The sequence below is a fragment of the Vidua macroura genome, chromosome 3, assembly GCF_024509145.1.
Source record: "Vidua macroura isolate BioBank_ID:100142 chromosome 3, ASM2450914v1, whole genome shotgun sequence".
NCBI lineage: Eukaryota > Metazoa > Chordata > Aves > Passeriformes > Viduidae > Vidua > Vidua macroura.
The window spans coordinates 100134884-100146318 of record NC_071573.1 but is presented as its reverse complement, the minus strand read 5'-3'; the positions used below and the strand labels follow the sequence as shown (position 1 = coordinate 100146318).

Here is an 11435-nt window from a genome sequence, read left to right as displayed (position 1 = left end):
TATTAATTATGCAAACTCCTTGGTTCTAAGTCCTAAGCACGTCAATATATCCACACCTTAAGAGATCGGGAGAATTCAATGTAAAAGCTTGTCAGCTCCTGTCCTTCCCTCCCAGAGGGCAGGAGACAGCTGAAGCAGCTTTCTGGGATCAGTCCCTCTGGTCCTCTGACCATGCTGCCCCAGAGGGATCATCTTTCACTTCAAAACCATCTTTAGCCATCCCTCTCCCTTCCAACATGATTTATTAAAAGGCATACTAGAGGAAGATTGACATAGAATAAGACTGGAAGAAAGCATGGAGGATCCCAGATCTTCTTAGCTCTGACAGGTCTGTGGGGACATCTCTAGGTGAGACTCTGAAACAGACAAAACAGAAGATGGTGATGGCAGCAGATAAGAGCTTTCCCCTCATCACTGCCCTCTCCAGATTTGACTGAGGCATTTTGTGAGCATCCATTCCAGCCATCCTGGATGCTATTTCTACATGTCCTCCCAGCTGTTTCCAGCAGACCTGAATCCCTCAAGTATTTTGTGTCTGTTGTGGTTTAACCACAGCCAACAGCTCAGCCCCACAGAACCACGTGTTCACCCTCACCAGTGACATGGGGGAGAGAACTGAAAGCATAAACATGAGAAAACTAAACAGGTACTTTAATAGCAAAAGCCACATGCACAAGCAAAGCAGAACAAAGAATTCATTCACCACTTCCCATGGGCAGGCAGGCAGCTCAGCCATCTCCAGAAAAGCAGGACTCTATCACACATAACACAGACTTCTAAGAACAAACGCCTTCACTCTGAACATCTCCGTTTCCTCCTTCTGCCCCCAGCTCTATGTGCTGAGCATGAGGCCATATGGTCTGGGATATCCCTGGGGTCAGTCAGGGTCAGCTGTCCCAGCTGTGTCCCCTCCCAGCTCCCTGTGGTCCCCCAGCCCACTCATTGATGGGTTGGGGTGAAGAGCAGAAAAGGCCTTGGCTCCTGTGTGAGCCCTGCTCAGAAACAGCAAAAACATCCTGGTGCTATTAACCTTGTTTCCCTACACAGCTCAGTATGAGTTATTGTGCAGAAAATTGTGTTTTGCTGAGACTAGACCACTTGCTTTCAAAAGCAAACAGGCTGGAAATGTTTCCTTTTTCAAAACCATCTCAGCTGTTTAAAACCATCCTAATTTACTGATGTTCACTCTATTAGAGGTACCCTAGGAAGGGCTGGGACCTGAAATAGGACTACATTCTTAATGAGATGAGACAACACACTACACCTGAGAATTTTTGATCATGGGTGGGGTTAGTTTCAATCCAGGACAGAATTTCACAGGCTCACAGTCTTACACAACCTTTTCCAGTTTCCAAGAAAACAGTTCTCTTTCATGCTGCCTTTTATGATTATTAACTGAACAAACTTGAGTGATTGGGACACAGAACATGACAAGAAAATAAAGATGGTTCAAGATGAACATTTTTCATTTGTACTGCTCTATTGGATTACACTAAGACTGTTGACCTTATTAAGATTCAGGTTAACAGCCCACTTCAGAAATATCCATGTGTGCACCTGAGTGTTAAACCAAATGCTTGGAAGACATATTAAATCAAATAAAGATTGATAGCTTGCTGTTTCTATCCTACCAGTCATCCAAGCACTGCATTTACATGAAATAGAGAAAACTGACAAGGGTGTTTCTCACGGCTGCTCTCTCTTCAAAGCACACCTATCTTTACATAGGTACCTTTGCTGCACCTTTTTACTCCTTGCATATCCAAATCTAGTACAATGCAATGTGGCAATGTGTGTTGTGTATCATCTACTGCAAACCAAAAGCAAATCCGGGTTTGAATTCAGTCCTTCCGACTTGCAGAGGTTATAACCCTGAGATCAGCCCCACCACTTGCCCTAGGAATCAAGTTTGAAAGAAGAAACAGGACCTGAGAGGCAGAAGCTCTGAAATACATACCTTTCAAGGACAATCTGGATTTATTTTTGTTAACACACTCCATCACAACCCACTTAGTGCACACGAGATCCCCCAGAAATCCCTTCCCACCATGCCACCTGGGATGCAACTTCATGAAAGGAGCCCAAAGAACTACCCCTCCACCTCTGTTTGCCCCTGCTCAACCAGGAGCAATGATGGGGAGTAGGATTTACCAAGACAGACATGCATTTTACTGCATCAGTAGTCAAAATTTTGCCTAAACCTCATCTCAAAGCTTTCTCCTTAACCCAGACATATCCTGTGTGTAGGGACCACCTCTATCCTGGTTCTCATTCTCAACATCCTCAGCAGCAGAAACAGACTCAGGACAATAAAGTGTGGCCTTATTTCAGGTTGCCTTCCCAGACTTCCCATGACTAATGATTTCATGTCCTGATTACAGGAGGAAAGATGATATTCGTTCCAGCTGAATCAGACACTGCAAAAATCATTTAAGTGATCCCACCAAGACAGGGAAGCACAGGATGCTAGCCTGTCCCTGTCACATGTTCATATAGCTTGTTCTTGAAAACTTTGCTGATGACTGTTTATAACCTTCCCAGATGATTTATCAGTGCATTCTTCCCTTTCTAGTTAAAATGCTCTTTCTTCACCCACTGTAAAAATTAACCCCACCCAAGCTGAGGTGCTCATGGACAACACCACAACCTGGTGACTGCTGGCTTCAGGCATACCACTTTGCCCTCATTCACTCCATAATTTTTTTGAATGCTACACTATGGCAGCCTCATTCTTCATCTAGCTCCTACCACGCAGATCCTTTTTTTCATATTAAAATCATAACGTATTTTGCTTCCCTTTTTCAAGCTCTTCTTTGCCTGTTCTGCTTCTCTCCTGCTGTCTATTGGACACAGAGTTCTCAGTAAAACTTTTTAAATCCTACATTAACTTCTCCTTGCAAGTTTCCTGTGCCCCAAAGCAGAGGGATTGTTCTGTCAGGGAGCTGGTGGCTAGTGTTGATCAATACCATCACTCTTGCTTTGCACCCTCCTTTTGCTGCACCAACTTGCCCTATCTCATCTTAAAGCAGACATTAGGGTCACGATACAATTGCTGTGCTTAACAAGCCTCCTCCAGGCCTCAGCAATACTCTGTGTTCACTCCAAGCCTCTGGGACACATGTGGCAATTGGATTTCACCTGTGCCTCTAAATCAAGCTAAATTATTCCATGTTTGCCATGGCTAAAAGCAAATACATGAACAAGACCAGGTAAGGAGAGCAACTTTTTATACAGCAGTCACTTGAGTCTGAGCCCTTGATCTTGGCCAAAAGAGGTCACAAGGCTCTTTCTCCCCTGCAGCACTTCATAAATGGGGTCCAGCTGCCTTGAGGGAATTGCAATTAAAAGTACTCTCCAGAGGAGCAGATTTCCTCTGACAAAGTATTTCTGTGTTCCTCTATATTACGTTCTGATCCATGAACAAATGCAGCAGGCTTATCTCTGTTACTGTGTGTTTGCTTTAGTAGCTAGCATGAAGCCCAAATCCTGTTTCTAAATCTCACTCCTACATAAAGCAGTAATGACATGGCTGCTCTGCTCAGATTGCCCCATGGCTTTTCTTTCTTTCTTTCATAAGGAATAAAACATACCTCTACCCTGTCCTGATGGACCTGCTGCCATTCTGCCATCTGACATTGCTGCCAGAAACATCCTGGGTTGTCCCAGGTTGTCATCCTTCCTGGGAAATCAACACAAAGATCACAGTGACATCCCAAAGCAGATCCACACAGCTCAAGTCTCCATGAACTCAAAGACTGTAAAAGACTGTGGTTATCTCCTCAAAAGTGGCAAAGCTGCATCTGGAGTCTCACTGAGAGACACTGAAGTAGCAGAGAGCAGTCTCCAGTAGGTATGACAGGGTCTCACTAAGAGAGCTGCTCACGTTTGCATATGCTCCAAGTGTTTTAAGTAGAGTAGAGGCTGATAATCAGAAAAAGCTCAAGACTCTCCTTTTCTGGGAAACTACTTGGCCCAGGGAGCAATGCCCTCCCAGTGATGCTCCTGCACTTCCTTCCAAACTGCAGAAGAGCAGTGCTGTCTATGAGCAAGAGAGATGCTATGCTCCAGGAAAGATGTAGGAAAGTTCTTGAGATGAGGAAAGGAAGCTTAGAAAGCAAAAAATACATTAAAAGGGAAAGCAGACAGGAGGTTTTCAACAGGTACAACCCCAAATGGCTTTTAAAGCAATTCAAAATTGTTCTCTCCTGGCTCTAGTGAGATCAGCTCCCAGAGATCAGTTCCCAGTTGCTCACCAGTTATTTCATCTTCCTCAGAAAGCAGAGCAGTGTGAGGGAAGGTTAAAATCTGCTTCAGACAACAACCACCTGGTGATGTCAGACCAGGGAACCTGGTCAAGCTTGGCAGGAGCACAGAGCTGACAGAGCAGTGAGCTGTCCCCAGCACCCATCTGCCCTCAGCCACGGGCTGCTGGAGCAGCTCTGGTGGGAGAACAGCTCACAGGGAGCTGTGGCAGGACATCCAGCCCACTATCCTGGCTAGCCCAGGGATAGCATCTTACCAGGTCCCCAGCACTGCACTCAGCTGTCAGTCACCTCCTGTGAATGTCACCCTCCACCCAACCCCATCTCTTACCCTCTTTGAAGTTGTCTGCTCCCTCCAATCCTCCAGCATAAGAGCTCATGTAATCAGTCCCTAAACCTGGTTTAGTCAAGTGATCTGCATTAGCTTTAAAAAAAAAAAAAAATCTGTCTTGGTTTAGGGTTTCTTTAACCTCCCCAAACCCAGCTCATTTTGACTATCCAAAGCTTCTGGACAATCATACATGACCTGAGATGGGACAGCTGGGAGCCTCTGGAAGGAGATCAGGGATGCAAAAGAAGCCTAACAAATGGAAACGTGTCAGGCTCCCACAGAGCCAAAGCCTCAGAGCCACAGGGGTCTCAGATGCAACACTCCAAAGCAGTTGTGTTGTGTTGGAAGCTGTTAATTTAACACAGTTTATTTTTGGCTTTCAGTGATTTATACAGATTTAAAGCAGGACTGGTTAAAGCAGTCATTTTACAAGAGCTGTACCATCCATGTAGTTGCCTTTAATTACAAGCAACAGCAAAGCAGCTCTTTTCCACTATCAGTTTTCTCATCAGTGCTACTTTGGGCAACACTCTTTATTGAAATAAAACTTAATTTTGACAAAATTGGGGTTTTTTTAGACCAAATACCTGACTGCTTCTAGAAGCCCAGCTTGGTACCAATTAAAAAACAGGGCAGTGTGACCTAGAGAATTCAAGAAAATGTCATCACCTACTGTGAGCTCCTGGGCAGCAGCTCTGTTTGCTAAAATTAGAGGAGCAAGAATCTTTGTTTTTAAACATGCCAGATTATCATCTTTTAAGTAAATGCTCCAATGTTTCAACCTAGTTGAAACATCAACTACTACATCAGGAAAACCTAACAATTTTTGTGTAGGTTGCTCTGACAAAACCTGGCATGTGCTGGATTTTCTAGGTAAGGTATTTTGTTGAATAAGTGACGGAAACAATTTTTAAGAGGTCAAACTCTAGGATCTGGGAATTGAAAACTTTACTGAAATCAGGTCACACTCTATATGGACAGAAACTTGCAGTCTGCATTCTCACAGTAGCTGCTACCTGTTTTGTGCCAAGAACAAAACAGGCATTGTCCAAGACAAGAAAAAAGACAATTTCTGCCCTAAAAACACCTAAAACCCAACAGACAATGTGAACTGGAGGCCTTTGGGGTGTTCTTCTTTGCACATTAGTATAGCCACTAGAGTTCATTAAAAAATAAACTGAAGTATTTGAAAGAGAGAGGAAATCAAAGTTTTGATGACTTGATGGTGAACATAGTGGTGATGCTGGGTTGACAGTTGGACTTGATCTTAAAAGTCTTTTTCAACCTTAAGGATTCTGTAATTTTGTGATCTCTTGGATAGTTTGGCATCAGCCCAGATTAAATCTTCAAACCAGGAATCATTGTACAGCAAATCCCTGCAGGCTATGAGGGCATCCAGCTTTTCCTCCAAGATGCTGTGGTCCTGCAAGAGAGCTACCAGCTGCCTTCATCAGTGTGCCCATGGACACTACATATCACATCTCACATGCAATATTATTTAGGTTTTAATGGAGAACTAGTTCTTCTCTAGGATGATCTAGAAACCACATGCAAAGAACAGAACTGCCTCAGAATCTAGATTATGTAATTTATTTTCACCATTATTTTTATCCCTGTTGAATCCAGACAGACTTTTTGGTGAAGGATATAAAATCCTGGAGTTCATTTATTCAAGCAACATCCCCCCACTTTTGAGTCTTTCATACTCTAAAGTCTCCTGCAAAGGGCATCACTCCCTAGCACAGCTTTCATATCTATGGACAGCTACACAAAAAGACATCGGGGCCATTTATGGGTCTCATCCTACCAAGTGACTGATTGTTGTGCTGTGAGCAAAATTCAATTAGGAGAGCCTGCAAGATCAGCCTCTGTGCTTGTTAGCATCCAGCACAGGGCAGCTGGTTTGGCTGCCTATTGACTGAGCAATCGACAGACAATTGCTGCATCCAGCCACAGAAACATCTGAGGAGTGCAGTTCAGGAATGGGGGAGGTATCCAAATAAAATCAGCTGAAGGGGCTTGATCTACAAGACAATTATAAGTTTCCAAGTTTGCCAACAAAACTTCAGCATTACCCTTATAAAAAATCTTTCATACATGACATTTTGCTTGCCTGCATAAAAATAAACAACTTAAACATTAATTTTGCTGCTCCCACAGCTGTAAACTCTGCAGATCAGGATCCGTCTTCTATGATTGCATCTAAGAGCTCCTGAATCAAACCATCTACACTGAAATGTCATGGGGAAGTCTCAGAAGTACACTACAAAAGTTACCAAAAATCCTCATGGACTTATGCTTATCCCTGCTCCTCTGCTCCCCAGATCACCAGTTCTCTCCCCAAAAGGTTCTCACTTTGCAAGAGAGGGGTCTAATAATCAAAGGCTTTTCCAGAAGAGGATCTACTGGAGGTTTCTAAGAAAGGTGAATGAATGACCTGAAGGTATGTCCTTTGTTGTCTTCCCAGTGTTTGCATGCATTTAAACTAAATCATGTTGTTAGATAGATTGGAGTTGGGTAATTTCCTCCCAGGTACTTAGGACCTGTCACAACTCCTAAATGATTTATCATCATATAAGTCTCAGGAGAGCCTGGGTACAGACGTAACTCAGAAGGGAACTCTGTGGTCAGTGAAACAGCAGAGTTCAGGACAAGACACTTAATTATTTCCCCTCTAAGCTCCACCAAACTTTCCACTGGCTGGGTTCACACCCAGTTCAGTGACCACGCATGTCCCGGCCTGATAAAGGCAAGATTATTCAGCACAGAGGTTTAGCACACACAGTCCTTACACCAATATCCCACCTATTCCACAGATACTTTTATCAAAGTCACCAAGATCTGACACAGCTCAAATGCACAAGTGTGCTGTAAATCTTGGTGCCACATTGCCAGATGATTCCAAAAAAAAAAAAAATATTGAAATAGTCCCAAACTACAGTTTGTGACTGTTGTGAAAGGACTAATGGATTACAGTGAGAGGGGTAAAAACTTCCTGGAGTCTGCTCCAGGCTCACAGTTTGCTGCTATCAGCCCTTAGTTTCACTGCACACAGGAGCCAGCAAATTAAGACTTGAGCTATTATAAAAATGTGCATAATGTCAGAAGCATTTGGTACCCTGAGGATGATGTACTCAGCACAGTCTGACAGTCAGCACTAAATGATGGCAGTGATTTCCAGTGGGACCAGAGTCTGGACACAACATAAGATACAGAGGCACCACCAAGAAGACAGACTTGATGCTGGCCACTTTGGAGTCCTGCATTTTAGGCAGCAAATGGAAAATTTCCTTGGCACTTGCAAAAGATAATCAGAGCAGGAGAAGTAATCAGACTAAACAGGCACTGTCCAACCACTGCAACTAAATACATTATAGCTTCGCTTTGGACTGACACTGCATGGATACTTCATTTAGAAAACAAAAAGGTTTGCCTGTTTTCAGAGTCTTGCAGCTTCCAAATAGTTAAGCAATTGCCATTGTTTTCATCTACAAGGAGAAACTGAGAAATTATTCCCAGTCACAGAGGAGCTGGATAAGCAATTACATATACACAAATCACAAATCCATGTCCACAGGAGAGTTTATCCTCCTCTAACTTCTGACCTGCCCAACAAAACCAAATAAAAATCATCTGCTCACACTTGTCTACAGATAATGGAGTTATTTACTAACTAATCTTCTCCATGAACAATATTTCAAGCATTCGTTCCTCTCCATCTACTTTCCTGTTTTATCCAGCCTGATAAATATAGGAGGCTGTTTCCTCAATTTTATGTTCATTTCCTTCTTATAATTAACCACACTAGCTTTTTACAGCAGCATGAGAAACACCTCATTCCCTGTTAAATTGTCAGTAGATTAAAAACCAACAATTTGTTATATCCTGCTGGACTTACATCATCTCTAAGAAAAAGTGATCTGGATAAACATCTTTCTCTGATATCCTCTATTACAGCTTAGCTTTTGAGGAGGGATCAAAGACATAAGATGAAATTATACAGCATCTTTTTCACCTTCCATCTATCCATTAAAAAAAAAAAAAAAAGGAAGAACAGAAAGAATTCAATCAGCAAACACAAAGTACTTCTCTGCAGGTAGATAGTTGGTAAAACAATCTGCAAAGAGTCCCTGACCTTAACTGAACAACCTCTGAACTGATGCATGATCCCAAGATCTGCCATTTGACCAGAGCACAGCCACTACCCCAAAAACATCATCACAACTGCAACCAGAATTAGATTTGAACCCAGAGACAAGAAACTAGACTTTATTGATCTTCTTACCTGGAATTCAATGACACTGTGGGGAGGCCAGAAACCTGGATTCGTGGGTTGAGTTTAAACTTCTCCTATCTGGTGATTTACAGGCGGTGTCTCTTACAGAAAGCCAACCGACTACTTTTCATTTGGTGTCTGGGTTTGCAGCTTCCTTTAGAAAGCTTCACATGAGTGATAAACTTGTAAATATAAAATGAAATTTGAATCATTACTGTTCCAATTACTGAAATAACCTACATTTGCTAGAATTTTATTCTTTTACTTGTGCTCATTAATAGTATCTAAATGTCAAGCAAAAAGCATCTTTGTGGCTGTGCATTCATCCTACGGTCCAAATTTTTTCACCCAGCAAAGGTCAGAAATTTGCTGAATTACAAATGCAATTGTTTAGAGCAACTTCGTACAACTTAGTGAAAACTGCACTCAATTTGTTCAGCCCAGCATCCTGAAGTTCCCATGGAAAAATTATTGTGCCAGATGTATTAAGTGCAAATAGCATTATAAATTTATTTATAATTAAAACTGCCATTTCTGTGCCTCCTGCCATACCCCACTTTCTGCTGAACAGACACATCACTCCAGCCCTTGCTGTTTCTGTATCTGTTTTAATCTGTGTAACAGTTAAGTCTCTCCATACTCCTGGGAAATGCATCTCAAGAAACTGAGGCAGGAGTAAAGCAGTGTTTCATGGAATGGTCTGGATTGGAAAGGACCTTAAAGATCTTCTAGTCCCAGTCCCCCTGCTGTGGGCAGGGATGCCTTCCCCTAGATCAGGTTGCTCAGAACCCCAGCCAGCCTGGCCTAGAACATTTTCAGGAATGGGGCCTCCACTTCTTTGGGCAACCTGTTCCAGTGCTTCACCATCTGCACAATAAAGAATTTCTTCCTTCCTAATATCTAATCTAACTCTGAAATGATGGAAGTGGGAGCAGAGAAGTTCCCACCTCTCCATTGGCTTTTTCCTTCCCCCTTCACAAGACTGAGCTAAACACAATGGCCTCAAAAGCAAACGTGGCCAGCCTGGACTGTTGTTCCATAGGCTCTGCTTGACTTGTTCCAGTGATGGCATGGGAGACACCAGTGATTTGATCTTCTCCACTAAATGCCTGCAGACACTGAAGAAGGAGCCACCAAGGACACCCAGCTCCTTACGCTGATCAGTGCTCATCTCTTCATGTGCTTCTACCACTGCCCACCCCTGCAGGAGACATCCATACCTGCCTTAGTGCCTACCCCAGGACAGAGAGGCCCCAGCCAGCACAATTTCATCTCTGAACCCCTCCCAGCATCTTGCCACCTTGCTGGCACTGGAACCACAGCCCCTGGCCTCTGCAGCCTGTACCCTTCCCTGCCTCCTCAGGGTTATGAGGCAAACAGCTCCTTGTGGGCTGCAGCAACCCAAATCATGGCACAGCGCACGTCAATGATTCCATAAAACCTAGACAGCATCTGCCAAGGGAGAAGAGCAGGGAAGTATGGTATTAAAGGACTGCATCACTGGGAAAACACCTCTGATGCTGAGCTCAGCTCCATAGTGGCACAGGCATTTCTTACTGCAGAAAATCACACACAGACACAGGAGTCCACAAAGCCAGTACTTCTCCCAGCACAAGATTAACCCATCCACCCAGAGCATCCCTTCAGTTCTCTCTCCCACCAGAGCAGTCCCACAGGACAGCACTGGTTCCAGCATCACTACCTCACAGTAGCACCTCACATGGGATCTTGCTGGGCCAGGACTCAGATATAAGCTTTCCTTGTGAATTTCCAGTTTAGAGCAAGGTTATGGTATCCTTGGTTAAAAAGGCAATAGAAGTACAACTTAATTACCCAGCATTACAACACAGCTCTTCTGAGAGGCTGCAGAATGAAATTGGCACTGTTCTGATGGAATATTCCATGTGGCTAACAACAATTTCATGCAGCCTCAGAGAAGACAGTCAGTTAGCTAATTCTGTTGAAAGGTAAGAGTGACATGCAAAGTGTTATTCTTTCCTTACATGTAGTACAACCATATATTTTCAGGCTATATAGCTTATGTTTTTAGATGAGAAGAAAGCAAAACAAGAAAAAAACATCAAGCTGAAAATAAATTGGATGCAATTCAAAAGGACAGTGGAAAAATACAGGATGACAAAGAGACAGTAAAGCAGCAACTTAATAAAAAAGGATCAGGGCATCACCACTAATCACAAGCAAGCAGTGCCCCGCAAGCACTGTGTGCATCCACACCAGGCAGAATGAACAAACATCCTGCAACACCTGGGAGGGCTGGAGGCAAGTATCACCCAGGAATCAACAGCTCTAAGATCTCAACAGGAAACCTAAATGTAGCCTTGGATATGTGTTTCAGAAGAGACACTCAGGGGACCAACAGGCATCATCAGTGACCAGAAATGTATGGCCTTAAAGAAAGGTTGGACTAACTGATGGTGAGGCAGGCAAGGAGGGAAAAGGCTGAGGACAGACTTGTTACTTCTTTTTGAAGACATGAAAAGTTAGCTGCCAAGCAGAGAAGATTAATTGTCCTCTCTGTCAGGACAACCAAAAGGTTTAAATCATC

The 11435-nt window shown here is 43.3% G+C and overlaps 1 long non-coding RNA gene across 1 annotated transcript; it reads right to left on the bottom strand.

Annotated features, from left to right (window-relative positions):
* Nucleotides 1-290: 290 nt before the first annotated feature.
* On the bottom strand, nucleotides 291-4673 carry LOC128805034 (uncharacterized). The gene is made up of 3 exons (XR_008436248.1): nucleotides 4594-4673; nucleotides 3591-3679; nucleotides 291-356 (listed from the first exon to the last, which is right to left on the bottom strand). It is a non-coding gene; the product is annotated as an uncharacterized LOC128805034 (long non-coding RNA).
* Nucleotides 4674-11435: the final 6762 nt, after the last annotated feature.